Genomic DNA, 27,483 nt, shown 5'->3' with positions numbered 1-27,483 from the left:
GGGTGTCAGGTCCGAGCATTCCTAGATGAACAGTTTCCTGGAAAGTGGATTGGTCATGGTGGGCCAGTTGAATGGCCCCCAAGGTCTCCCGATCTGACCCCTTTAGACTTTTATCTTTGGGGTCATCTGAAGGCAATTGTCTATGCTGTGAAGATACGAAATGTGCAGCACCTGAAACTACGGATACTGGAAGCCTGTGCTAGCATTTCTCCTGCGGTGTTGCTATCAGTGTGTGAAGAGTGGGAGAAGAGGGTTGCATTGACAATCCAACACAATGGGCAGCACATTGAACACATTTTATAAGTGGTAAGAAACTTGTAAATAACTCATGAAAAAATAAAGTCACGTTAAAACCAAGCACATCATTGTTTTTCTTGTGAAATTCCCAATAAGTTTGATGTGTCAAATGACCCTCTTCCTATTGAAAAAACAAAAGTTGGATTCAAAATGTCCGACTTCAAAGTGGCCGCCATGGTCACCACCCATCTTGAAAAGTTTCCCCCTCACATATACTAATGTGCCACAAACAGGAAGCTAATATCACCAACCATTTCCATTTTATTAAGGTGTATCCAGTTAAATGGCCCACCCTGTACTTGCCCACCTAGTGGAGGAAGCGGCGGATGTCTCCTCCACTTCTTCACTGGGCAGTAGTTGCTGACTGTCCTCTATTAGATCGTCCTCACTAAATAGTGGAGCTGAACCCACAGCATAAGATACTTCTGTGGGGGAGGGAACAGCATAGGACAGAGGCAATGGGATGATAGGGATTGCTCCCAGGCCATGCCAACTGAGGGTTGTGTCTGAGGAACCCACCTACTGTTGATTGGGGGTATCAGATGTCACTTGTGATGAAGTGGATGACCGTGTTAACCAATCAATGATGGCAGATGAGTTGCTGGTCGAGACACGACCGCTAGCTGATACCGGAAGCTCAGGCCCCTCACTGCTACTCCTGCTGCCACTCGCCCCTAGTCTGCAACAACCTCTGTCTGATGAATTTAGGCCTCTGCCACTCCTCTGTGCACGTCCTGGCACTTCTCTGCCTGACATACTTAGTCCGTATATGAGGGGAGTACAATAATCTCCACTACGGTTAAAACAGTATTTGTCTACAACACCAGCAGGTGTGTACTTTTGGCTGGTCTTTCACAGTATCTAGGCCCTTAAGACTTTAACAGGAAAAAATGGTACAACAATTAGATGTACGTATGTGGTATGCACTTATGAGGGGAGGACAATGCGCTCCAGTACGCCAAACCCCTTCATGACGCGGATTTTTTCCGTTTTTGCACTTTTGTTTTTTCCTCCTTACTTTTAAAAGACCATAACCCTTTCAATTTTGCTCCTAAAATCCATATGATGGCTTATTTTTTGCGCCACCAATTCTACTTTGTGAAGACATCAGTCATTTTACCCAAAAATCTACGGTGAAACGGAAAAAGAATCATTGTGCGACAAAATTGAAGAAAAACACAATTTTGTAACTTTTGGGGGCTTCCGTTTCTACGTAGTAAATTTTTCAGTAAAAATGACACCCTCCCTTTATCCTGTAGGTCCATACAATTAAAATGATACCCTACTCATAACTACATGCAGGAAAATTAATACGTTTAAAATTGTCATTTTCTGACCCCTATAACTTTTTTATTTTTCCGCGTACCTGGCGGGATGAAGGCAAATTTTTTGCGCCGTGATCTGAGGTTTTTAGCGATACTATTTTTGTACTGATCAAACTTTTTGATCGCTTTTTATTCATTTTTTCATTGTATAAAAAGTGACACAAAATAAGCTATTTTGGACTTTGGAATCTTTTTGCGCGTAGGAAATTAGCCATGCAGTTTAATTAATTATATATTTTTATAATTCAGACATTTTCGCACGCGGGGATATCACATATATTTATTTTTTTACACAGTTTTTTTTTTTAAATGGGAAAAGGGTGTGATTCTTACTTTTATTAGGGAAGGGGTTAAATGATCTTTATTAACTTTTTTTTCCCACTTTTTTACAATGCTATAGCTCCCATGGAGGGCTATAACACTGCACACTCTGATCTTTTACATTGAGCATTGTTATCCCATAGGATGATTCTGCCGCTTGACAGCTCATGCCTGGATCTCGGGCTCTGAGCAATCATTCGGTGATCGGACACCAGGAGGCAGGTAAGGGGACCCTCCTCGTGTCCTACAGCTGTTCGGGATGCTATGAATGCACCGCGGTGATCCCGAACAGCCCCCTGAGCTAACCGGCATTTATTAATTTTTACTATAGACGTGGCAATCAACTTTGAATGCCGCATCTAAAGGGTTAATAGCGCGCAGCCCAGTGATCAGTGCCGCGCTCTTGGCCATGGGTCTCAGCTGTTGCTAGGTGCTGGGCCCGATCCGCTATGACACGGGGCCGCGCAGTGGCCCCGCATTATAGAATGGGAGCCAACCCATGACGTACATGTTTGTCATGGGTCGGGAAGGAGTTAAAAAAGTATTTGTCTACAACACCAGCAGGCGTGTACTTTTGGCTGGCCTTTCACAGTATCTAGGCCCTTAAGACTTTAACTGGAACAAAATGGTACACCACTTAGATGGACGCACAGGTTACACCTAATAGAGGACAATATGCTTTTAGTGCTCTGCTCACCCTAACTGGCTGGCTACTATTAGCTTTTCAGTTGTTGTACACACCAGTGCTGGAGCACATAGTCGTTAAGTACTACACCCAAAATTACACTTTCTTTCTCAATCTCCCTCCCTTCCCTATCAGTGCTTCTAGGCTGGATTTGGGCTTGAGGTGAATCGCTGCTGTAAAAAACACACTGCCCTCTGTCCCTCTCTCTCTCTGCAATAGAACTCTGATGTGACTGGGAGGTGAATCGTGTCTGTAAAAATGCTTTTCTGTGCCACACACTGCTGTCTGTCCCTCTCTCTCTCTCTGCAATAAAAGGCTGAAGTAACTGGCCGCAAGATGGCTGCCGATTATCTAGGGCTGTGACATCACAGGGGTGGCTGGCTGCTGATATTCTGCGTGTAATTTAGGGTCATCCCGCCGACCCTTGTTCCCGCCTTTCAGGATTCCTTGCCCCATGTCCTCACATATGGATCCGCCATTTTAGATTCCCAGCCCCTGGAGCCTGGACCACACTAAATGGAGTTTAATTAGGCGATTCACGCGATCGAATCGTGGCCATATTCGCATTAGTTGAAATCAAATTTTTCCTGAAATTCGTAACAAAATTAGATGAATCAGATTTGATTCATTCATCCCTAGGTATGACTTTGAAAATCTGACATCTCAATTCAACAGATTTGTTTATTCAGAAGTTAATACCATTTAAAGCCTAACAACAAGACATGGGCCACTGGTCCACCACATTCAGTGCTCAATTAACCCCAGGTCTCCCTTCTAACTGTAATTAATGGAGACTTCCAAAGAGAACTATTTATTGATATCTTATGGCTCTATTGCCTGTTATTACCATGAGCCACACAGCCATGGTCATTTATATGGCGTGTGATAACCCTACAAATAGTGTGTGTTGAGTGGATTTTGACTGTCAAAATGTCTGAAAATAGGAAACAATAGAGTCCATTCTATAGCCAGTGGCCTATAAGTTTAGTGTTCCATTAAGTTACTATATACAATTTATTTTCTAAGAGCAGAAGTCGAATTCAGTCACGTTAGAGATCCTATTTTCATTCTTTTATAGCAAGCAGCTAAGTAAGCAAAATCAGCTAAACGTGGTGCTATGGTCTATTCGGTAGTAGATGGTTTATTTAAGCACCTGCTTCTCTTCAATTATATCTCCTTCTTCTAAGCACCCATTACGTCTTTTTGCGGAAATGAACTGGAGAAGTACCACGATCAGCAAGGTGGGGTGTCATGCCCATTAAAAATAGAAGCATTATTACAAATTCATAGCTGAAGCTAGGACAGTTTGCTAGGTTCAGCAGCATGTGCAGGAAGCAGGCTCTGTCCAGGAACCATGCCAAGAAGGGCACAGTGGAGGTTTTGGTGCTTTGAAACTATAATGAGCCATCCGTGATGGAAGATTCTGATAGTAAGAGTCTGCCAGCCTTTTACATTATAATCCAGCATTTAAACAACATTTAAAGCGAATGGGAAATCATAATGATTGGAAAAGGATGTATGTTGTGCCAAAGGCTGCATAAATCATCTAAATGGCGTTCTGAAGATAAATGCACTGGGATTCCAAGCCATTTGATTCCTCTGCTGTACTAAAGGTGATGATGCTCTTCAATTGGTCTCAGAAGACCACATATTGTAGTATACTTGTGAGGAGCTTATCAACTTGGGTCTTACATTCTAACTATCCTATTAAGATGAGAAGAATGCTGCTTGTTATGTTGCAAATACAGTGCCACACCTGTCCGTGGGTTATATTTCGTCCTGCAGCTTCGTTCCATCAAAGTAAACAAGTCTGAGCTGCACTACCATAGACAACAAATATTTTTTCTTGAATCCTGGACAACTACTTTAATGTTCAATATTAATTTAACCCCTTAAGGACGCAGCCCTTTTTCACCTTAAGGACTGAGCCCTTTTTCGCAATTCTGACCACCGTCACTTTACAAATTAATAACGCGAAAACGCTTTTACCGAATATTCTGATTCTGAGATTGTTTTTTCGTGACATATTCAACTTTATTTTGGTGGTAAATTAATTGCATCCTTTTTTGGTGAAAAATCCCCAAATTTCATGAAAATTTTGAAAATTTTGCATTTTTCTAACTTTGAAGCTCTCTAATTGTAAGGGAAATGGATATTCCAAATAAATTTTATTTTTCTTCACAAATACAATATGTCCACTTTATGTTGGCATCATAAAATGGACATACTTTTGCTTTTTGAAAAAATTAGAGGGCTTCAATGTAGAGCAGCAATTTTCAAAAATGTCATGAAAATTGCTAAATCTGAAGGGACAGATGTTACAGAACTACAACTCCCAGCATGCCTGGGCAGTCGAGGAATGCTGAGAGTTGTAGTTTAACAACATCTGGAGGGCTACTGTTTGGGCATCACTGTAACAGTGGTCTCCAAACTGTGACCCTCCAGATGTTGCAAAACTACAACTCCCAGCATGCCCAGACAGCCTTTGGCTCTCTGGGCATGCTGGGAGTTGCAGTTTGGCCCCCTAGTGGTTGCCACAGTAAAGATCGATTTACTTTCACTTCCAATCCCCCCCCCCCACCCACTGTCGACTGTCGATTCCCTACCTGATCAGGATCCTGCAGGCTCCAGCGAAGATCCCAGGTCCCCAGGCATCTTCTCCTGCAGGTACGGCCTCCATCTTCTTCCCAGAGCCCCTCGACATCCAGGGGCGGGCAGAACGGGGGGTTGCCATGGCAACCCCCTGTCCTGCGCTGCCATTGGTCAGAACTCCATTCTGAGTAATGGCAGGGGATAGGAGTAGATCGCAGCTTTGCGATCTCACTCCCATCCTTTAGGCTGATCGGGGGTGTTGCTGACAACTCCGATCAGCCCTATATTCCGGGTGATCGGGTCACCAGAGACCCGATCAGCCCGGAATTGGAGAAAATTGCATGTCTGAATTGACATGCGATTTTCTCCGATCACCGCCATGGGGGGGGGGGTCTCAGGACCCCCCTGGGCGATGTGCCAGGGTGCCTGCTGAATGATTTCAGCAGGCATCCGGCTCCGGTCCCCAACCGGCTAGCGCTGGGGACCGGATTTCCCACGGGCGTATGGATACGCCCTCGGTCCTTAAGGACTCGGAATGCAGGGCGTATCCATACACCCTGTGTCCTGAAGAGGTTAAATACAGTTCTGACATAGTGTTGTTCAGGCATATCTAAAAGTGGAGCCTTGAGGCCACAACCATTCTCACGCTGGTAATATTTTAGAAGTTTCTCTGAACTCCAGAGATGTTCAAGAAGCATCCTACACCAGTACTTGATAAAAAAAACTGCTTGTACTTGTCTTGGAAATGTCTTATGCAATCCTCAAAACTCTTTTAGGGCAAGGATTTGGAGAAGCGTGTCATTTTTGCTCCGTATGCGGTTTTCCCACCGCACCTAAAATCGTGGTCGACTAGGTGGAAAACCGCATACGGGGCAAAAATGAGCCGACCGGAGTCAGCGTTTAACTCCGGTCAGCTCATTGAAATGAATTACATAGGGGACCGCATACGGGAGTGCAAGTTTTCAGCTGCTCCTGCCGTATGCGGTCCCGTATGGGACAAAACGTGATGTGAACCCAGCCTTAAAGTATTGTGTGCAGTACTGGAGATCGTATCTCCAGAAGCATATAGATTTAGAGAGAGATTAGAGAAAAACTACTAAACTAATACATGGGTTGCTGGATAAAACTTACCAGGAATGGGTAAAGGACCTTAATAGAGATGAGCGAACTTACATAATTAGATTTGTCACGAACATTGCGGCTCGGCAGTTGCTGACTTTAGTTGCATAAATGAGTTCAGCTTTCAGGTGCTCCGGTGGGCTGGAGACTCTTTCCTAGGACTGTATCCACCTTTTCCAGCCCACCGGAGCACCTGAGAGCTGAACTCATTTATGCAGGCTAAAGTCAGAAACTGCCAAGCTGAGAAGTTTGTGACGAATCGAATTACTGTAACTTCGCTCATCTCTAGACCTTAACATGTGTAGCTTGGAAGAAAGACGAGACAGAGGGGATATGATATGAGGGGATTATGTATATTTTCAATACATAAAGAGAATTGACACAGTAAGGCTATGTTTACATGGCGAAGATTCTGTGATACCGCTCAAATTCTGTTCTGCAAAGCTGGCTGCAGATGTTCTGCAGTTTTGGCAAATTTCTGTGCAGTCTACAGACAGATTCTGGCCCAATTTACTGCATGGAATTTTACAAAATGTAACAATCAACACAATGTGCAGTACATTTTATAGAATTTATAAGCAGAATTTTTCCAGCAGATTCTGCTCAGAAATACAACCATGTGAACATAGCCTAAAGAAGGAAAGTATATTTAAAAGAAGAAAAACTACCACAAGAGGACATAGTTTTAAATCAGAGATATAAAGGTTTCTGCAGTAATATCAGGAAGTATTACTTTACTGAGAGAGTAGTGGATGCATGGATGAGTAGTGAAGGAGTTTAAGCATACATGGAATAATCATAAGGCTATCCTTCATATAAGATAGAGATAGGCATAAGGCTATCCTTTATATAAGATAGGGCCAGGGACTATTCATCAGTATTTAGGATATTGGGCAGAATAGATTGGCCGAATGGTTCTTATCTAACAACAAGTTTTGCTTACATACACATGTTCTTTGATTTTAGGGAAATGATAATGTATTATTTCCTATTGGGAATTGATTCTTATTTGTTTAGGGATTACCTTCTGAGCAATGGTACTGATATTAGCAGAAACATTATCTATCATCTATCTATCTATCTATCATCTAGCTATCTATCTATTTATCATCTATCTATCTATCTATCCTGTTTCTAATGCAGTCTCGCTGCCCTGGCCCTCTTCCTAGTATCTATGCTTGATTGACACACTAAGTGCTGGGAACTTCATGCAGAGCCCGTCAATCAGTGTGTCAATCAAGTGTGACTTACTACTGGATTTTACAATAGTGCCGCATCACAGGTATTTTATGGAGACCGTGTCCGAATGCTGTGTTCCATTGCTACAAGCAGCTGAAGAGGGTTTGTACTGCATAAGAGACCAGACAGGTTCCCTTTAGATAAACCAATAGAATTGATTTGTTCAGGCACATAACATCATATGAGCAACTGGCTGTAAAGCCACTAAGACTTGTGCCCGTGACATGAGGAGAAACAGTGCTAGGAGAGCTACTGTATGTGACATGTCAGAAGCTTATATCTATTTTGTCTACACACTGAAACTACCTCTGAACCTTTTTAACGTCTCTCTCAGGAGTCAAAGGGGTACTTCACTTAGCCAAGCCCTTGTGCCCTTTCATTGTGATCATTTGAGGGTTTCACCACTCAGACATCGTCCAGGGCGATAACCCCTAAAATGAACATTTAGTAGGTCTCCATAAGAAAAAAAAGTTGCTCCTTACTGCCACCTTCAAATCAATGTTCAACCTTTAGAGAGCCTTGAAATATGACTAAAGATGTATATGGCAAGCAAGAATCTCTCCCAGAAGAGACAGCTACCTCTCTGTAGACAGCTGTTATGAAGTTCTTGTGTCTTTTCCAACATCTGGCATGGCAGATAATCCCCAGTCATGTTACAAAGCTCTTTAAGGGTCATACTTTGAGTGATGATACCTCCAATAGGTGGCAGTGAGGAGAATTTTTATTGTAAATTTCTGTTCCCATAAAGCATTGCATGACTTGAAGATAACACTTGCCAGTTTGGCGACCTTCTCTAGGAGACACACTATCCCTGGAAATTATAGGCATAGGTACTTTTTATAGTAGCCAAACATAAGACTCTGTGCTTAAAAGAACATTTCCTAGAGAGCTGTCTCATCCTTCGATTCTCCACGGGGAGTTACTCAGCTTGTTGCTCATCTTCCTGTAACACTTCCTGTAATATTTAATGCAGTACGTCTTGTGTTTCTCGAGCATTGTTTATGTTAAACCGGCATTTCTGTGACTCCACCAACTCCTCCACTACCTTGTTTATTATGTCCAGTACAACACACAGCATCAGATTAAAGTGTGTAACGTCTTAAATTATGGAAGGCCTGTTAAATAAGGAGATGCCACGCTTCACTGCTTTCCCATTATAGTGGTTTTACAATATACAGTACTGTGTGTGGCTTTGGACAAGTGCCTAGTGCTGGGAATCACACTACACCCCTCCATCTGTATTAAGCTTTCAAATCACTTAGAAAAAAAAATTGCAGATGTAGGAAGACTCTAAGGTATAAAATGAGAAACCAAATTGCTTTAGTCCTTGAGAAAAGTAATTTTCAATATTTTATCAAAGCATTAATATGTATGTGCGTAAGTCAATTTCTGCTGGGCTGTATATGTAACCTACACTGTTCACATGTCAGAAAAATAGGGGTAATTAATTCTGGGGCTTTGTGTAGGGCACAATGCAATGTGTAGGGGAGGAATTGATTTTTTGTGCTGTTGTAGCATTTTATTATTAAAATTCTCATAGATGGAGCAAATATAATATGGTTATATCTAGAGAACTTTTCTAGAGCTGAAGCATTGGATGTGTATTTGTATTGACACCTACGTCCTTACTGTCATATCTGTGAGTATAATCACTGACTCATCTATTAATTTACTGTTAAATAGAAATGAAGTCTCCCCTGCTCCACAATGTGTCAGCCAAAATAATTGTAACATTATTCCTCCAAATGATGCCCCAAGCAAACAAACAAGAACATTAACACAAAACAAGCAAGTAGTTAACATTTATATTCACCACCAAGTTATTACAATATTTTTGTTTGCTGGTGATCAAATCTTTTAAGGTCTAGTGCACACAGACTGCTTTAAAGCAATAGTACACTTGCAGCATAAAAGCATATTTTTCTATATAATAAACTCTGTTTCATATATTATTATTTTTTCTGTTTAATAGTTTGTAGGTAGGATGTTTTTGTATGATCAATGACCCTTAAAAAGAAGCAGGGTTGTAGGTACAATTCCTTGGGTCCTAGTGAACTAAATTAAATACTGTATATACTCAAGTATAAGCCGAGTTTTTCAGCACAATTTTTCGTGCTGAAAACGCCCCCCTCGGCTTATACTCGAGTGAACAAAAACAAACAAAAAAAAAAGCTTCTGGCATGGCTGTGAGGGGATGGGTCAGACCATCCATCTTCGGCCATCTATCTTCACCGGGAGGCCCTCTTCTCCGGGCCGGCCCCGAACTAGTGACGCTGCATTGATGCCACCGTGCAGGGACGTTCATGCGCAGGGATGCCCCGGACGTCACAGACATCTGCTGCGCACGGACATCCCAGCGTGTCGTCGTCAATGCAACGTCACTAGTCCATGGCTGGCCTGGAGCAGAGAAGAGGGCCTCCCGGTGAAGATGGATGGCCCGGACCAGCAACAACTGGGGTGGTGAGTAGAAAACAAAAGAGGGGTCTGGATGATGACGAAGGGATTGACAGGCAGTGATGATGAAGGGGGGGATGATGACGAGGGGGATGATCACGAGGGTGATAATGACAGGGTGATGATGACAGGGTGATGATGACGAGGGTCATAATGACAGGGTGATAATGACGGGGTGATGATGACGGGGTGATAATGACAGGGGTGATGATGACAGGGGTGTTAATGACGGGGGTCTGGATGATGAAAGGGGGGGAATGATGACGGGGGGATGATGTATTTCCTCCCCTAGGCTTATAGTCGAGTCAATAACTTTTCCCAGGTATTTGGGGGTGAAATTAGGGGCCTCGGTTTATATTCGGAACGGCTAATACTCGAGTATATATATGGTAAATATGTACAATTTATTTAATCTAGGTAGACCCCCCTCAGCCGTTAGGCCTTTCTATGGCTTCTACATATATAATTAGATCTTATATAGAATATATGAATCTCATATGGAATATAGAGGGGTGGTAACCAGTGTTGGAGGATTTCTTTTTTTTTTTTTTTTTTTTTCAATAAAAGCAATGGTGGTCTGAATTTCATTAGAATTACCACTATGTTGCTGTAGTGTCCTGACATGATGTTAGTGTTATCAAAGGGGGTGGCCAGGAATCGGAAAATATACCTGTTTTCTTTCAAAGACTGCTCCCTGTCTGTCTTCACTTTGGGTGTGGCATTACAACTTGGCTCCATTCACTTTAATGGAACTGAGCCACACCTAACCTGGAGACAGACCGAGAATGGTGTATAAAAGAAAAAACTGAAAAGTAAATGTATACAACAGCGCTCAAAATCCTAAATGTCAAATGTAACAATAATCACTCCCACATATAGGTATAGTGGCCCATAAGTAGTAATATGTGGGAGTATGTAGGAGTGATTACTCTTACATTTCACATTTAGGATTTTGAGCGTTGTTGTATACATTTACTTTTCAGATTTTTTCTTCTGTACATTAATGGTTCTGCAGGTATCCATTTGATAAACAACTGGGCAGCTTTTTGTAAACTCCATAGTGCCAGTGTAATATAATATATTTATTTAGTCCAACCGGTGTTTAAAAGAAATTACCTCTCTTTTTTGATTCCTAGATAACCCCTTTAAACCCTTTATCTTGCACTGAAGAAAGCTTTTACATATATGATGGAAAACTATATGGGACTTGTGCCTTCATATCCCATATATAGAGAAAATCATGAGCTAGTGAATCTATACAGGAAAGCTTATGCAAAAATACCATACCCCACCTTCTCTGTTCCTTCTTGGAAAGGTTTCCTTCTATATCCACATTGGATAAGATGACCATGCAGAGGAAGTCTTACAGATGTTTATTCTACCAACAGTGCAGACAGAAAGGGACAATCCTGGTTCTGTATTATCTACGTTCATGTAAAGAATACACCCTTTTTTAGGAGCATGTTATTGCTATTCATCTCAAGAATCAAAATGTGCCTTTTAGAATTATTTTCTTCCCAACACGGAGATCCAAATCCATGCATGACTAAAAATACATGAAAATTGATCACTGAAACACGTTCTTAAACTAATATTGTGCAACTTTGATCAACATCAGTGAAGCTGCTTACATGTTTTTTAGGAAAATTTCGCATGGCGTGTTCACATGCAGTAACCTGAGGTGCAGATTATATCTTCTACAATCTGTAGCCTAAATGGGAATGGTACATTTGGCAGAACACATAAAAGAAATTGATAAAACAATAATGAACACAGATAAACTTAAACATTTTCCAAATACCCACTGGTCTGGTGAAAGGCCGGCACCAGTGGGGTTTGTTGCTTTAAGTTGCATATTTCTGAATATTTCAGTAGATCTGACTAAATCAATGACAGGGAAGATTAGTTATTCTTTTTTTATTGTATCTTGTGGTAATGACTTCTCAGGTAATGGCCTGTTATCACATTGTTCAGCCATTCTTTTTTCTGATAGATGCATTGATGAAATCCAACATTATGAACCATATGGGTTTGTCTCATATCATAAAAAAGCTCAATGCTGAATATTTGGACTTGTGAAGCTCCACCTGTGTTGAAATAAGTTTCAAGCAAAAACCAAAAATGGATTAAAAGACCAGACAAATGTACTTACCTTGAAATAGTGCAAAATGTGATTTGAGGTTAGTTACCCGTAGGACTTTGGGTTATTAAGACCAATAAATGGTGCCATGTACATAATTTTAGTAGACAGCAGATGGTCCCATTTAAATGAAAAAAAGAGTTTGAACTGCTCCATAATGTATTCTTTGTGACGGATGTAGTATTAAGATGCCGGGTCTGATGCACAATTGATACCACAGCTTTCCAACTGTCCTATTCTTTACAGTACTTGTATTCACTTGTGTGACCCATTGGGTCCTTTCAAAATGAAGGACAACCATGTGACTGCTACCTCTGCACCACCTTCAGTTAAAACCCTACTGTGTGTCTTATCTGTATAGCTTTCACTAAGTACAATTTGCTTAATTTAAAGTGCAAAATGGCATTGAAGTCAAATCGCAAATATTGTTCTAAAAGAACCATCTCTTCAATACAATGATTTGGCTTTTTTCTGCCTGCTATCATTATTACCAAGAGACTCTAAATGGAGCAGAAAGAAGGTATACTTAACCACCTCTCCATTGAAATTTTACCTAGTCATGGTCCTATTTCCAGATTCCCACGTTATGTCGATTAAGTGAGGACCCCTCATTCAGACCTCTTATGATAGAGCATTTATCAGTTATCCAGTGGATAAGAAATGAGTGCGTCAGGCTGGAATACCATTTTACATGGGTTGTCTGATACCAAACAATGAATCCCCCACCACCACCACCATCACCACCATCATTGTCGTCTCACCAGGTTAGTGAATAAAAACAAAATTAGTGATATTTCACCAGTGGCATCCCTTTAGGTCAGCCCACCGGCCCGCAATGTGTTCAGTGGGGAACGGTGGGGTGATTCCTCTTATACTACACTTATAATGTCAATTACACTTTATAATAGTATGATAGGTTACCATTTGACCTCTGGCTCCTCCGCCAGTATCAAGAACAAGAGACCCCATTGAGAACTAAAAAGGATTGCCTAGACTGCATACAGTAATGGCACACTTGAACCTGTAAACAAGTATCTTCCTATTTACTGACAGAAACTAGATTTACTTGTTTAAAAACACAGAACTGAAACACCAAATACGTTATACAGTAATTAGCCTTACTAACCTTAAATTACTATATAAGTATAAAGTCAAAGTTGCTGCAAAGTCTATTGGAAAACCTTACAAATCAAAGAATTTGGATGCAGAGGCCACAGTAAACTTCTAGTTGGATCATTACCTTTCTAAATACCCTCGTCCTTTCTGTCCACCCATCATCAGAGAAGTGAATTGCTAAATTATTCATGATGTCTCCTACAAATACAGATTGATGGGCAATAAAAAATAACCGCTAGTCTAATAGAGGGTACAGAAAAGAGTATGTGAAATTGTCACGTTGGTGTAGTACTGTGGACGGTGTGCCAGAAATGTAGGTGTTGATGCACATATAATATTACCACACCTATGTGCTTCATGATTTTATGTACCATCATCTTGATCTATGTTTTCTTCCTTATGACATGTGATGCTGTCTTGTTATTGCAGTATCTTTTTTTTTTCTCTTCGGCTGGCTGTCTAGAAAGCTATAATTGCCAAAGTAGGAGAAATGCAAATACATATATTTTACTGATTAGTCTAATTTAATCTGAACACTCAGACATCTCCCCTCCAAGTTATTCTTGAAGTACCTTTAGCACTTATACTATTCAACAGGGACAAAATACATTGAATACACTTAACTGTTTAACACTTTTGATATCCTCTCAATTTTGTAGAATATGTTTGATTTGTTTTTAGCTATTCATAAGCATGCAGAAGATGTAACATGATAAGATACTAAAGCAAACTTGAAAAAGTTAAATTTATTATTATTATTATTATTATTATTATTATTATTATTATTATTATCACATTAGATTAAGCAATGAAGAACATTTGGAGTTTGGCATCTTGTGACCATAAATCATTAGACTCTTAGATAACGGGCCTCATTTACTAAGGTTTTTCGAGTAGATTGTGTAGGGTTTTTTGTGTTGCATGTGTCGTGCGTCAGGATTAACGACAAAAAATCCAAAAAACCCTACTATCTCTCCACTTTACACTGAAAACCTGAAAAGGGGGCATGGCTGCTGATAAAAGGGGTGTGGTCACTGAAAAAGGGGCCTGTCCAAACTATTTTATTAATGTTCCCATAGAAAATGGGGTGGATTTGAGCTCTTAAAAACCTGACAGCTCACAGCAGTTTTAGCAGTTGTTAAAAAAAATTAAAAAAAACATAGGAAAATTTGTAATAATCATGGAAAAATACTTGTTGGGAGAAAATAGATAAATTTTTTGGACAATAAATGCAAAGGAACAAAAAGAACCAAACATTTAACAGCACTTGAAATAGCTCATGTGAGCATCACTACAACCAGAGGGGTAATATACTCTTCATCCAAAAAAGAGAATGAAGAAATGTTGCACTCACCATTTTAGTAGCTTGAGACCTTTTCAGACTTTATTCATCATGCTGGACAGTTTAACTCCTTAAGGACCAAGGACGTACCGGTACGTCCTGAGTCCTTTCCCTTTCTATAACGTTTTAGTTTTTTTCAATTTTGTCTCACAATGATTTTTTTTTGCGTTTCGAATGCGGTTGCAGTACGGTTTTTAAACCGGAGACAAAATCGTGGTCAACCCCGGTTTTGACTCCGGTTTAAAAACCGTACTGCAACCGCATACGTTTTTTTTAACATGGACGTCAATGGGAAACGCACATGTATACGGTTCCATACGGGAAAAACGTATACATTTTTACTTTGCACATGCGCATTTGAATCCTAAAGTCCCCACCCAAGACCCCTCCCATTAAAAATGAACAACATTTTCAAAAACGCATGTTTTTTTTTTCTATAAAAACGGACGGAACTGTATGCACTTTTAAACACAGTATACTGTTTAAAAACGCATACGGTTTACTTTTTCCATTACTGTTCCATCCGTTTTTTTGCCATACGATTTTCTTTAGAAAAACGGATTGAAAACAGTATGGCAAAAACGTGATGTGAACCCAGCCTTAAGTAACAAACTCTCAGTGTTTTGCAAGCAGTGTGCCTCCAGCTGTTGCATAACCACAACCCCCAACATGCACAGACAGCCAAGGGGCATGCTGGAAGTTGAAGTTTTGAAACAGCAGGGTACATTCACATGGGCGGGGGTTTACAGTGAGCTTCTCGCTGCAAGTTTGAGATGCAGCAAATTTTTCGCTGCGGCTCAAACTCCAAGCGGAAAACTTGAAGTGAACCCCTGCACGTGTGAATGTACCCTAAAAACACTACACTACACTACTCTAACACATAAAGAGTAAAAAAAACACTACATATACACCTATCCCTACACAGTCCCCTACCCCCCCCCCCCCACCCAATAAAAATGAAAAACGTATGGTACGGCATTGTTTCCAAAACGGAGCCTCCAGCTGTTGCAAAACAACAACTCCCAGTATTTCCGGACAGCCATAATCTGTCCAGGCATGCTGGTAGTTTTGCAACAGCTGGAGGCACCTTGTTTTGGAATCACAGGCATAGAATACCCCTATGTCCACCCCTTTGCAAATCCCTAATTAAGGCCTCAAATGCACATGGCGCTCTCTCACTTCAGAGTCCTGTTGTATTTCAAGTCAACAGTTTAGGGCCACATATGGGGTATTTCCGTACAAATTGCCTAACAAATGTTGGAGGGTTTTTTCTTCTTTCACCCCTTATGAAAATGTAAAGTTGGGGTCTACTCCAGCATGCTTTTGTAATAAAATTTTATTTTTTACACTAACATGCTGGTGTTGCCCCATACTTTTCATTTTCACAAGAGGTACAAGGAAAAAATGACCCCCAAAATTTGTAATGCAATTTCTCCTGAGTATGGAAATACCCCATATGTGGACGTAAAATGCTCTGTGGGCGCACAACAAAGCTCAGGAGTGAGAGCGCCATGTACATTTGAGGTGATTTGCACAGGGGTGGCTGATCGTTACAGCGGTTCTGACATAAACACACAAAAAAACACTCACATGTGACCACATTTTAGAAACTACACCCCTCACGGAACGTAAAAAGGGGTGTAGTGAGCCTGAACACCCCACAGGTGTTTTGAAGAATTTTCGTTAAAGTTAGACATGAAAATGAAACATTTTATTTTTTCAATAAAATGCTGGTGTTATCCCAAATTTTTCATTTTCACAAGGCGTAATAGGAAACAAGCCCCCCAAAATTTGTAAACCCATTTCTTCTAAGTATATAAATACTCCATGTGTACGCAAAGTGCTCTGCTGGCGCACTACAGGGCTTAGAAGAGAAGGAGCGCCATTTGGCCTTTGGCGAGAGAATTTAGCTGGAAATGAAGGCCATGTGCGTTTACAGAGCCCCCATGTTGCAAGAACAGGGGCCCCCCCTCCACATGTGACCCCATTTTGGAAACTACACCCCTCACGGGATGTAATTAGGGGAGCAGTGAGCATTTATGCCTCACAGGTGTCTGACAGATTTTTGGAACAGTGGTCCATGAAAATGAAAAATTTAATTTTTCATTTGCACAGCCCACTGTTCCAAAAGCTTTGTAAACACACATGGCCCCAGACTTGAATTTCAGCCAAATTCTTTCCCCAAAATCCCAAAGGCTCTCCTTCTCTTCTGAGCATTGTAGTTCGCCCGCAGAGCACTTTACATCTACATTACATCTACACATGGGATATTTCTATACTCTATGCATGGTAAATTTAGGAAAAAAACTGCATTTTAGTGAAAAAAATAAATTTAATTTACACATCCGATTTTAACAAAACGTCGTCAAACACCTGTGGGGTGTTAAGGCTCACTGTACAATTTGTTAAGTTCCTTGAGGGGTGTCATTTCTAAAATAGTATGCCATGTTGGTTGTTTTTGCTGTTCTGGCACCATAGGGGCTTCCTAAATATAACATGCCCCCCAAAAACCATTTCAGAAAAACTAACTCTCCAATATCCCATTGTCGCTCTTTCCCTTCTGAGCCCTCTAGTGCACCCACAGAACACTTCACATACACATATGAGGTATTTCCTTACTCGAGAGAAATTAGGTTACAAATTTTTTTTTTTTTGGGGGGGGAGGGGGATTTTTCTCCTTTTCCCCCTTGTAACATTTCAAAAACTGGGTCTACAAGAACATTTAGAATTTTCTCCTTCACCTTGCTGCTATTCCTGTGAAACACCTATAGGGTTAACACAATTTTTGAATGTCATTTTGAATACTTTGAGGGGTCATTTATTTGGTATTTCTAATATGAACTGAAACTGGTCCCTAAAACTGAACTGGTCCCTAAAAAATTCAATTTTGAAAATGTTGTGAAAAATTGGAAAATTTCTGCTGAACTTTGAAACCCTCTGATGTCTTCCAAAAGTAAAAACATGTCAACTTTATGATGAAAATATAGTAATAAAGTAGACATATTGTATATGTGACTCTGCTACTCTGTAGGTAAATGTAACAGAGAAGAGAGCAATCATATTGCTCTCTTCTCTGTTACAGGTCACAAGCATGGACGATACCAAACAGAGACCTAGCAAGCAGCAGCCATAATGGAGTGTAAAGAACCTGTGCCCCACTGAGACCTAACACGTTCTGTCAGTATGACTTTGCATGGCGTCTCAGGCTGCAGAAGATAAACCAAGCAAAGTTTTTTTATTTTCTTTTATAAAGACCTATAGGAATTTTGTTACACTAAAATAAATACAATGCAAAAATACATTTATGTATTCAAATGTGTCCATAGCATTTTGAATTAAACAGTCACTGTAGAGGGAAAAAAGGGGATTTTGCCTTATTAAAGAAGTGCTTTACAGACCTAATCCAGGCCTCAGTGTGATTCATTAACCAGTGTGAGGGAATATTTAGGGTTCCTCTTGTCACCCCCATGCAGTGTCGGTGCTTTAATAAGCTTTCCACACTCTCTTTGGGTTAATTATAGACTAATAAGGTCTGGTAATTCAGCATTTCTCACCTTGTCAACCCAATAGCTCAGACAGTGGTTTCCAATTATTTCTATATGACCTCTGCATTAGATGTAAATCCAAAATGTGTTGCAATTCATAAGAGGAACAATAGAACATGTAGCAACCGAACAAGTAGCTCTATTGAGTATGATACAATACATCAAATATATTTTTTTTCTGAGCAATAAGATCTCTTAAGTAATTATACACATCATAAGTATTATTTCCGTTTCCCCAATGGCTTATTTAGATGAGCAGAAGGGTTGTCTACAGAGGTAAATGATCATTGATGTGTCGCTGTTAGAAAACTGCATAAGCAAAAATGCTCCTCTGGAACTACTAATGGTTTTGTAGGATAGGTCATCTGAACTTCCCTAAGGTTTAGAGCAATTCCAAAAGTATTAGGAATGGATGTTTGAGTACGGTAATTCCCTTACTACATATTGTTAGTGTACTGTAGCTGTACTGATGTTCCCTTTGCATATAGCACACATTTTCTGTGCCTATATATTTAAGCATTTATAAATGTATTAGATTCAATACTGACCTCCTCTGCACCTTTTGAATAGCTGCTTGAATCCCCTGTAGGCCAAGTCTTCGATAAATTCATATTCATCTTTTGAAATCATTTGGAATAAAGAAATACTGTGTCTTGATAATAATTTAGAAGACATAACCTTTATCATTGGTTTTATATCTTTCTTTGCTGCTAAACACCCATGTCTAAAGGTCCATTATTACACATCATTTACCAATATCTTACACATACAGAGACACTGACGGTATACAGAACTATATAGAGTAAATGTATTTGCACATGATAGAAAGTAAACAGAACAATGAATTAGTGGAATTAGTGAGGTCAACATGTGAGTTCCTTTCCTAATAACTCTCAAATGTCATCACCTGTGGGATTTTCCTTCTTAGAAGAGGATATTTTCAAGAACTGCCCATTCCGCATTGTGACATTAATAATTGAAGTTAGAAGAGAATGGTTGTTTTGTGCTTGGAGCTTTGTAGAGAACAGCCTGCTTGATAGAACATGCACAGACCATCAAGTCATGCTTCCCGCACAATGTGTCTCAATTAGGCTTTATGTGCAGTATGTAATTCTGGATTTGTAATTAGGACATCTTTTCTTTTTTTAGAATACAATAAATGCTCAGGGTTCGATCAGCGGATTTCAAAGGCCCTTCGTAATGACTTCACTAGCATCCCTTGTTGATTAGAAAGCTCCATTGTGCATCCGAAATGATCTCCCAAGCTAGTCATATTGCAGTAAATTCCAATTCGGGAAGCTTGATGCCATGGCAGGCTGGTTATCAGATGTACAAAATTTAGGCTTGTGATAAACCTTTCACAAAGCAGTGCACTGCAATATTAAGATGCCAATCCGAGAACAGTATTGCTATAACACTCATATATACTTTATATGTTATTTTATCAGCTGAAAGTCAAAGCCTTTTAAAATAAATCATGGAAGAGTTGCCCTTTAATCAGGAATCGGTTGAACTATGCCTGGGCTTATCTATTTAAGCCCTGGGGAAGTGTAATTTAATTTAAAGGGTTATTACTGAAATCCAATCTATAAGAAAGGGATATCTATCTGTAAGGAATGCTTCAACATTACGGCCTTTAGAAACTACTGCTATCACAAGTCCGTGTATGCAAGAGCCTAGAACATAAGGGCAGGTCTACAGCCAAACTGCACCACATATCTTTTTTTGTTACCAGCAACTAGAATGCTAGTGGCACACTTTCGAATTTACTTAAATTTTAGTGTCCTTTTATTAATCTCTGAATAAATCTGTAGTATAAACAAACTTTGCAATATGTCTCAGAAAAAAATTCTATCTTAGGTATTTTTGGTCACTAGAAGGCAGAAGTGGACTTATAGCAGTCGCCTTTTTGAGTCCTAGCTGTGGCTCTTAATACTCAGAGCCATGGGTCTAAAGGTAGAGCTGAACAGTGTGGCAAGCAGACAGTCACAAGCAGGGCCAGCTCTGCCTATAGGCAAAATAGGCAGCTGTCTAGATCGCCCTTTTGATTGGAGCACCGCTCTGCCCACTGCAATAAAGTTAGCTAGCTTCCGAAGCACCCACCCATCCGAAGCACCTTCCCATCAAGCAAAACTCCCACCCGTACTATAATAATCAGCATTTTTCAGCCTGCTGGAGGAGCACAGCGCTACCTCTAAGGCAGACAGGTGTGATCACTAAGGTCAGGTTTGTCCAACATTATGATAGATCGGGAGGAGCCAAAAGGCGGGGTCAGAGGGCAGCAAAAATCCTTGCACCAGGCCTGGTAACAGGAAAAGCATACAAGAACATATCAATACTAGCAGGTAACTACTGTATAGCAAGAATAGCAACTCACCAACAGATAACAAGAACTGGAGATGATGGATTAGAATTAGATAATGGTACAAATGTTTGATGGTGATGATGGTAGTCAGAAATTAGGTAATATCCAGCGACTATAGCGACTGACTCTAACTAACTGTGCCAATTTTTTCCCATGGATTCCAACCTATCACTAGACTATCAACTTTGGATAAAACAGAGTATCAGGAAGATGACTACTGTTCATAACATTAAGTTTATATTTTGCCTAAAAATAAAAAAAAATAAAAGTGTAGAAGGTAAAGCTTGTGTTTAGATATTTTTGGCTGGTCAGTATGTTAATCTTTTCTGAAGACTTTATGAATACACTGAAATGCACCTGAAATGCACACTTTGAACAACCTAGCTGGAGTCCATAGAGAAAAAAGGCAGCTACATGTGCAATCATGGCCAACTAAACAGTTAGGGTCTATTCACAGTATTTTGCATAGATTTGATGTGCAGGATTTGAAACTGTGTTCAGTCATTTACATTAAAATCTGCAGCCTAAATCTGCACGTATGAATAGACCACTAAAGGGGTACTCCCTCCCTTGACATCTTATCCCTATCCAAAGGATAGGGGATAAGATGTCTGATCGCCATTAAATGTCTAGGGGCGGAGTACCCCTTTTAGCTCCAGTGGCCATAACACAGGACAAAACAAGAAAGAGATCAAAGCAAGAAGAATACATATATAAACCGATGTGTTTGCAAATATGCCTGTTTAGGAATTGTAAAACATTTTCCATTAGATCAGTGAGATAGGAATGTCCCTTAAGGGTATGTTCACACATACTGGATCTTGCGCAGATTTGATGCGCAGGATTTGTAACTGCAGATTAGAAGCTGTGCTCAGTCATTTAGTTTATATTGAAATCTGCAGCAGAAAATCGTGCGCATCAAATCTGCATACGTGTGAACATATCCTTAAAGGGTTTTATATATGATTTTTCTCAACATAATTCTCACAGTGCTGTCGGTCTGACAAAATTGATGGCTTACTATACTGTTTGCGAACCGTCACGATTGTTTGAAGAGTTGTCACCTTGTTGAAACAATTCTTGGTATATCTACACGGGTTGAAATTGGCAGAAAGTTATCTTTGCTTTTTTATTTTAAACTTTCTGGGCTACATCTGAAATAACATAGACTACAGTGACGATAGCAAATTTCTATACCAACCTGATGTTTGCCTCCATTAAACAACTTTTTCATCTGGTCTTCTACGGCCAAAAGGTGCTGAAGGAAAACAGCATTGCAACATTACAAATCAAACCAAGTATTTGCCTTTCTTTCACACAAACCTCATTCTGCATTCCAAAAGCAATGAGTGACAGGACATGGTTTGCAGGTGAGAGTTGCGGGAACAGCTACAATTAGGTTGCGTGCGGAAGATACACAGTGTCTTCTCAGTTTCTGAATTAATAACAAAGCTTTTAAAATTCTTAAAATGCAATCCTGAAAAATTGGCTTAACCTTCCTCGTCGTGTGGAATCTTAGGATGCATGCAAACGAGATTCTGATTGATCTTTTTAATGGCGGCATTTAAACCTGTCCTCAGACATTACCTGCCTGCAAACACTGGTTTGTACAGACAGAATTGCAAAAACTTTTTACCAATGTCTATGGGGAACTGTGCTCATGAAACTCTGTAGATTAATACTCTGGCGCAGGTATTTATTTCAGCAAAACATTTCGGGAGAATTGAGTTTCAAGGTTGTTTATTGCATAAAGGTGCCCTGTCAGTTTGTGAGTTGCTTGACAATTTATTTTGCTGTAAATGGAAGCACAATGTCACTGTGAACAAGGACTACTTATGCCACCCAGCCTGACCTTCCATTGTCTACACTATCCTCCCACACACTGTACATGAAATCTGACCTTATAGAGTTTAGGGCTAGAGCTTCAAATAGGTTTTTAACATTTTCGAATAATGATCCACTTTGGTTCTTTGGGGAGATGAACCCATTAATCCTTTTAATCTAAGCCACCTCTTTGCTATAGATCATGACCTCTCTCTATATGATTTCCTCCCAGACTGTAGAGATGAGAAAGAACCTATATCAAGTACAAACTGTGCAGATGAAGCATAGCTACATTTTATTCTCAAAAAAAACTCTTTCATATTTTCTATCCATGTACTGTATTCCTAAAGGTGTCCGTGGGTTTGTGCTAGAAGTGCTGATTGTGGAGGATTTCTCGACATATTTCCCTATACGTGGTCCTTACATTTTCTTCTCTGGGAGCATTTTAAAGAAATACCATCTACAATCTTTCTCCATAACCCCTTAACAACATCTGACATAAATGCACATCATGGTGCGGTGGTACTTAACGCACCATGACATACATTTACGTCATGAACATGACCGTGAGCACTGGACCAGTGATAGCAGCCAGGGACCTGCCGGTAATGGAGGACATCAGAGATCGCGCCGATGTCCGTCATTAACCCTCAGATGCCGTGATCAGTACAGATCACGGCATCTGCGGCACTTAATATGGATGAGCGGATCTCCCGCAGCGTTGCCATGGGGAACCAATCATCTGTAATGGCAGCCAGAGATTGAGCAGACCCAAGCAGAAGATGACCGATAATACTGATCAGTGCTACTCCGTATGCATAGCACTGAACAGTATTAGCAATCAAGTGATTGCTATAAATAGTCCCCTATGGGGACTATTAAAGTGCAAAAGAAAAGTTTAAAAAATGTAAACAATAAAAATAAATAAAAAGTAAAAAAATTGGAAAAATCCCCACCCCCATTAAAAAGGTAAAACATCCTTTTTTCCCATTTTACCCCCAAAAAGCGTTAAAAAAATTAATAAACACATTCGGTATAGACGCGTGCGTAAACGTCCGAACTATTAAAATATCATGTTAATTATCCCGTATGGTGAACGGCCTAAACAGAAAAAAAAAAATCTAAAATTGCTGCTATTTTGTCACATCATATTCCCCCCAAAAAATGAATAAAAAATGTATTATATACACAAAGTACAGATCACAGCGCAAAAAATTAGCCCTCATTCCATCGCTTATACGAAAAAATGAAAAAGTTATAGGTTGTCAAAATAGAGGGATTTTAAACGCACTAACTTGGTTAAAAAGATTTTTTTTCAAGTAGTACAGTAATAGAAAAGTATGTAATCATGGGTATCATTTTAATCGTATTGACCCACAGAATAAAGAAAACATACTTTATACTGTAAATTGTACGGCGTGAAAATGAAACCTTCCAAAATTAGCAAAATTCCAGTTTTCTTTTCAATTTCGCCACACAAATAGTATTTTTTTTGGTTGCGCCATACATTTTATAGTAAAATGAGTGATGGCATTACAACGGACAATTGGTCATGCAAAAGACAAGCCACATACTAGTCTGTGGATGAAAATATAAAAGAGTTATGATTTTTAGAAGGCGAGGAGGAAAAAATGAAAATGCAAAAATAAAATTGGTCTGGTCCTTAAGGCCAAAATGGTCCTTAAGGGGTTAAGTATTATGAATAGAAATCCAAACAGAATGTACACATTTTAGCTATATAGTTTATCAAACACCTTATATATAATCCCAAAAGCGCGACTCACGGTGATTATGGATAAAATGCTCAGAAGTCAGGAATTTCTCAATAGAATACCGTATATACTCGAGTATAAGCCGACCCGAGTATAAGCCGAGACCCCTAATTTCAACCCAAAATCCCAGGAAAAATTATTGACTCGAGTATAAGCCTAGGGTGGGAAATACCTCATCCCCCCCTGTCATCATCCAGACCCGTCATTAACATCCTCATCATCATCCCCTTGTCATCATCCCACACATCCCCCCTTCATCATCCCCTTATCATCCCACACATCCCCCTTCATCATCCCCTTGTCATCATCCCACACATCCCCCCTTCATCATCCCCTTATCATCCCGCACATCCCCCCTTCATCATCCCCTTATCATCCCACACATCCCCCCTTCATCATCCCCTTATCATCCCGCACATCCCCCCTTCATCATCCCCTTATCATCCCACACATCCCCCCTTCATCATCCCCTTGTAATCATCCCACACCCCCCCCCCCCTTCATCATCCCCACCCCCCTTCATCATCCCCACACCCCCCCTTCATCATCCTCTTCTCATCATTCGCCCTCAGTGGTCTTCAACCTGCGGACCTCCAGAGGTTTCAAAACTACAACTCCCAGCAAGCCCGGGCAGCCATCGGCTGTCCGGGCTTGCTGGGAGTTGTAGTTTTGAAACCTCCGGAGGTCCGCAGGTTGAAGACCACTGCGGCCTTCAACATCATCCAGCCCCCCTCTCACCCCCTTTAGTTCTGAGTACTCACCTCCGCTCGGCGCTGGTCCGGTCCTGCAGGGCTGTCCGGTGAGGAGGTGGTCCGGTGAGGAGGTGGTCCGGGCTGCTATCTTCACCGGGGGCGCCTCTTCTCCGCGCTTCCGGCCCGGAATAGAGGCGTTGCCTTGACAATGACGCAGAAGTACGTTGGCAATGAACGCACCTCTGCGTCGTTGTCACGGCAACGTGACTATTCTGAGGCCGGGCCCGAAGCGCTTAGAAGAGGCCTCCCCGGTGAAGATAGCAGCCCGGAACCACTATCCCACCGGACCACCTCCTCACCGGACAGTCCTGCAGGACCGGACCAGCGCCGAGCGGAGGTGAGTACTGTACAGAACTAAAGGGGGTGAGAGGGGGCTGGATGATGTTGAAGGCCGCAGTGGTCTTCAATCTGCGGACCTCCGGAGGTTTCAAAACTACAACTCCCAGCAAGCCCGGACAGCCGATGGCTGCCCGGGCTTGCTGGGAGTTGTAGTTTTGAAACCTCTGGAGGTCCGCAGGTTGAAGACCACTGCGGGTGGGGGAGTTCACTCGAGTATAAGCCGAGGGGGGTGTTTTCAGCACGAAAAATCATGCTGAAAAACTCGGCTTATACTCGAGTATATACGGTAACACAGTAAGGGGATGTGATGTCAATGGAAAGCTATTTTATTAATAGTTGCTCTTGAGCACCGTATACACTGTCAAGTTATAAGAGATATTTGATGGGAGGTTTATTAATGCATGGTGTTTTGCCCATATATGACTCCTATTTCCAATAACCATTCAGATGTATTAAAATTATTATCCAGTATTCTTTGCATTCGTCAATTCCACACTTTCCTTAGAGACTGTAAGCCCTAAAGATCTATTATCACTTTATTTTCTGCCAACATTAACAGTCTTCAGTGATTTTGATAATAGTCTGGTCATTCACCATCATTTAGAATTTGATAATGGAGGCTGGTTATTAGCCGCTCAAAACATGTAAACTTACTGACTTAAAAATAGGTAATAATATTTTAAATTTAAGAGAACATCACTAGGCTATGGACGATCTCAAAAATGCAATGTTGCCTGCCTACTCCATCACTTTCTATGTGTCTATAGGTCTTTCAGGATGGTAGCCTATTTCAGCCTTTACGGCTTGTTTTTTGTAGGACAATATATATATATATATATATATATATATATATATATATATATATATATATATTTCAATGTTTGAGTGGTACTGACAATTTTTTTTGAAAAAGAAAGGACTTAAAAATAGCAATATCTTGTTTTTTATGGTATAAAAATTTTAACTGTATTTTACAGGTCACTATACATATAATCAATGAGCTTTGTGGTGGCCCACTTATTTCAAGTTCAATCTACAGTCTAGTGTGTCTCCTATGACTCCTTTCTTTCATAATTCTGGATTTCTTGCCAGCCTTGTTCCTATAGAATTCGCCTGGTCAGAGTCTAAAAATCTATTTTGATGTTTTCCTTTCTTTAACAATAAATGGCTCCTTATTTTCAATCTAGATATGACTCTCCACTATGTAAGTAATTTAGGATGCACAAGATTTTCTCTTTTCTGTGCTTCCTGGTTTCTTCTGTGATGGAATTCTCCTCTCTCCATGAGAATCTACCTTTTTCTACTCCCCTTTATGACCAGGTCTTCTTTCTCTACTCGATAGTATGCTTACTTCTCCCCCTTTTGGAATGCAATGACATTTTATGGTTGCTTGGGAATAGGATATGCATGTTACCGTATCACCCCTGAAATGGCAAGCGTGCTGTAAGACTCTGAGAAAAGGAAGCTGGGCATCTGTTAAGTGTCTCTAGCAGAGACATTCTTGAAAATTCTGAATAGGGCCTGTTACATCCCCATGAAGTTACATGCCATATATCTGACAGAATTCCCTTTGTGTTTCTGAGTTTATTCCACATGAGACACTATATACCCCATTTGGTGCAGCCGTCCGACTGCAACCCATGGTTGTCCTCTGTTCATTGTACCAATATGTGTTACTGTATGTCTTTGTATTGCCTTTTAGAGCTTTTTGCATTGATTTGCTTGTAGACTCCCTTCCCGTGTGAAAGCCCTGCTTTTTAAATTTCTTTTGTACCATAAAGTTTTATGTTTTTCCTGTTTTGTATTATAGAGTCGTTTTCTAGACCACTGTCTTACAGATATTGTATCTTGACTTCTGTCACGATGCCGGCTGGCAGGTAGTGGATCCTCTGTGCCAGAGAGGGATTGGCGTGGACCGTGCTAGTGGATCGGTTCTAAGCCACTACTGGTTTTCACCAGAGCCCGCCGCAAAGCGGGATGGTCTTGCTGCGGCGGTAGTGACCAGGTCGTATCCACTAGCAACGGCTCACCTCTCTGGCTGCTGAAGATAGGCGCGGTACAAGGGAGTAGACAGAAGCAAGGTCGGACGTAGCAGAAGGTCGGGGCAGGCAGCAAGGATCGTAGTCAGGGGCAACGGCAGGAGGTCTGGAACACAGGCTAGGAACACACAAGGAAACGCTTTCACTGGCACAATGGCAACAAGATCCGGCAGGGAAGTGCAGGGGAAGTGAGGTGATATAGGGAAGTGCACAGGTG

General features: G+C 40.7%; 1 protein-coding gene and 1 long non-coding RNA gene across 3 annotated transcripts in view; one reads left to right on the top strand and one right to left on the bottom strand.

Annotated features, from left to right (window-relative positions):
- The window catches only part of LOC130356015 (uncharacterized), a 45,455-nt gene extending 36,927 nt beyond the window's left edge, over window positions 1-8,528 (bottom strand). The window contains exon 1 of the long non-coding RNA XR_008888739.1: window positions 8,158-8,528. This is a non-coding gene — a long non-coding RNA (uncharacterized LOC130356015). The remainder of the gene's footprint in view (window positions 1-8,157) is intronic.
- The window catches only part of CSMD2 (CUB and Sushi multiple domains 2), a 1,018,208-nt gene that overhangs the window by 597,156 nt on the left and 393,569 nt on the right, over window positions 1-27,483 (top strand). The window lies entirely within an intron of this gene.

The sequence above is a fragment of the Hyla sarda genome, chromosome 2 (genome assembly GCF_029499605.1).
Source record: "Hyla sarda isolate aHylSar1 chromosome 2, aHylSar1.hap1, whole genome shotgun sequence".
NCBI classification, from domain to species: Eukaryota; Metazoa; Chordata; class Amphibia; order Anura; family Hylidae; genus Hyla; species Hyla sarda.
Note: the sequence above shows the minus strand (reverse complement) of the source record. Positions and strands in the feature narration are given on the sequence as shown.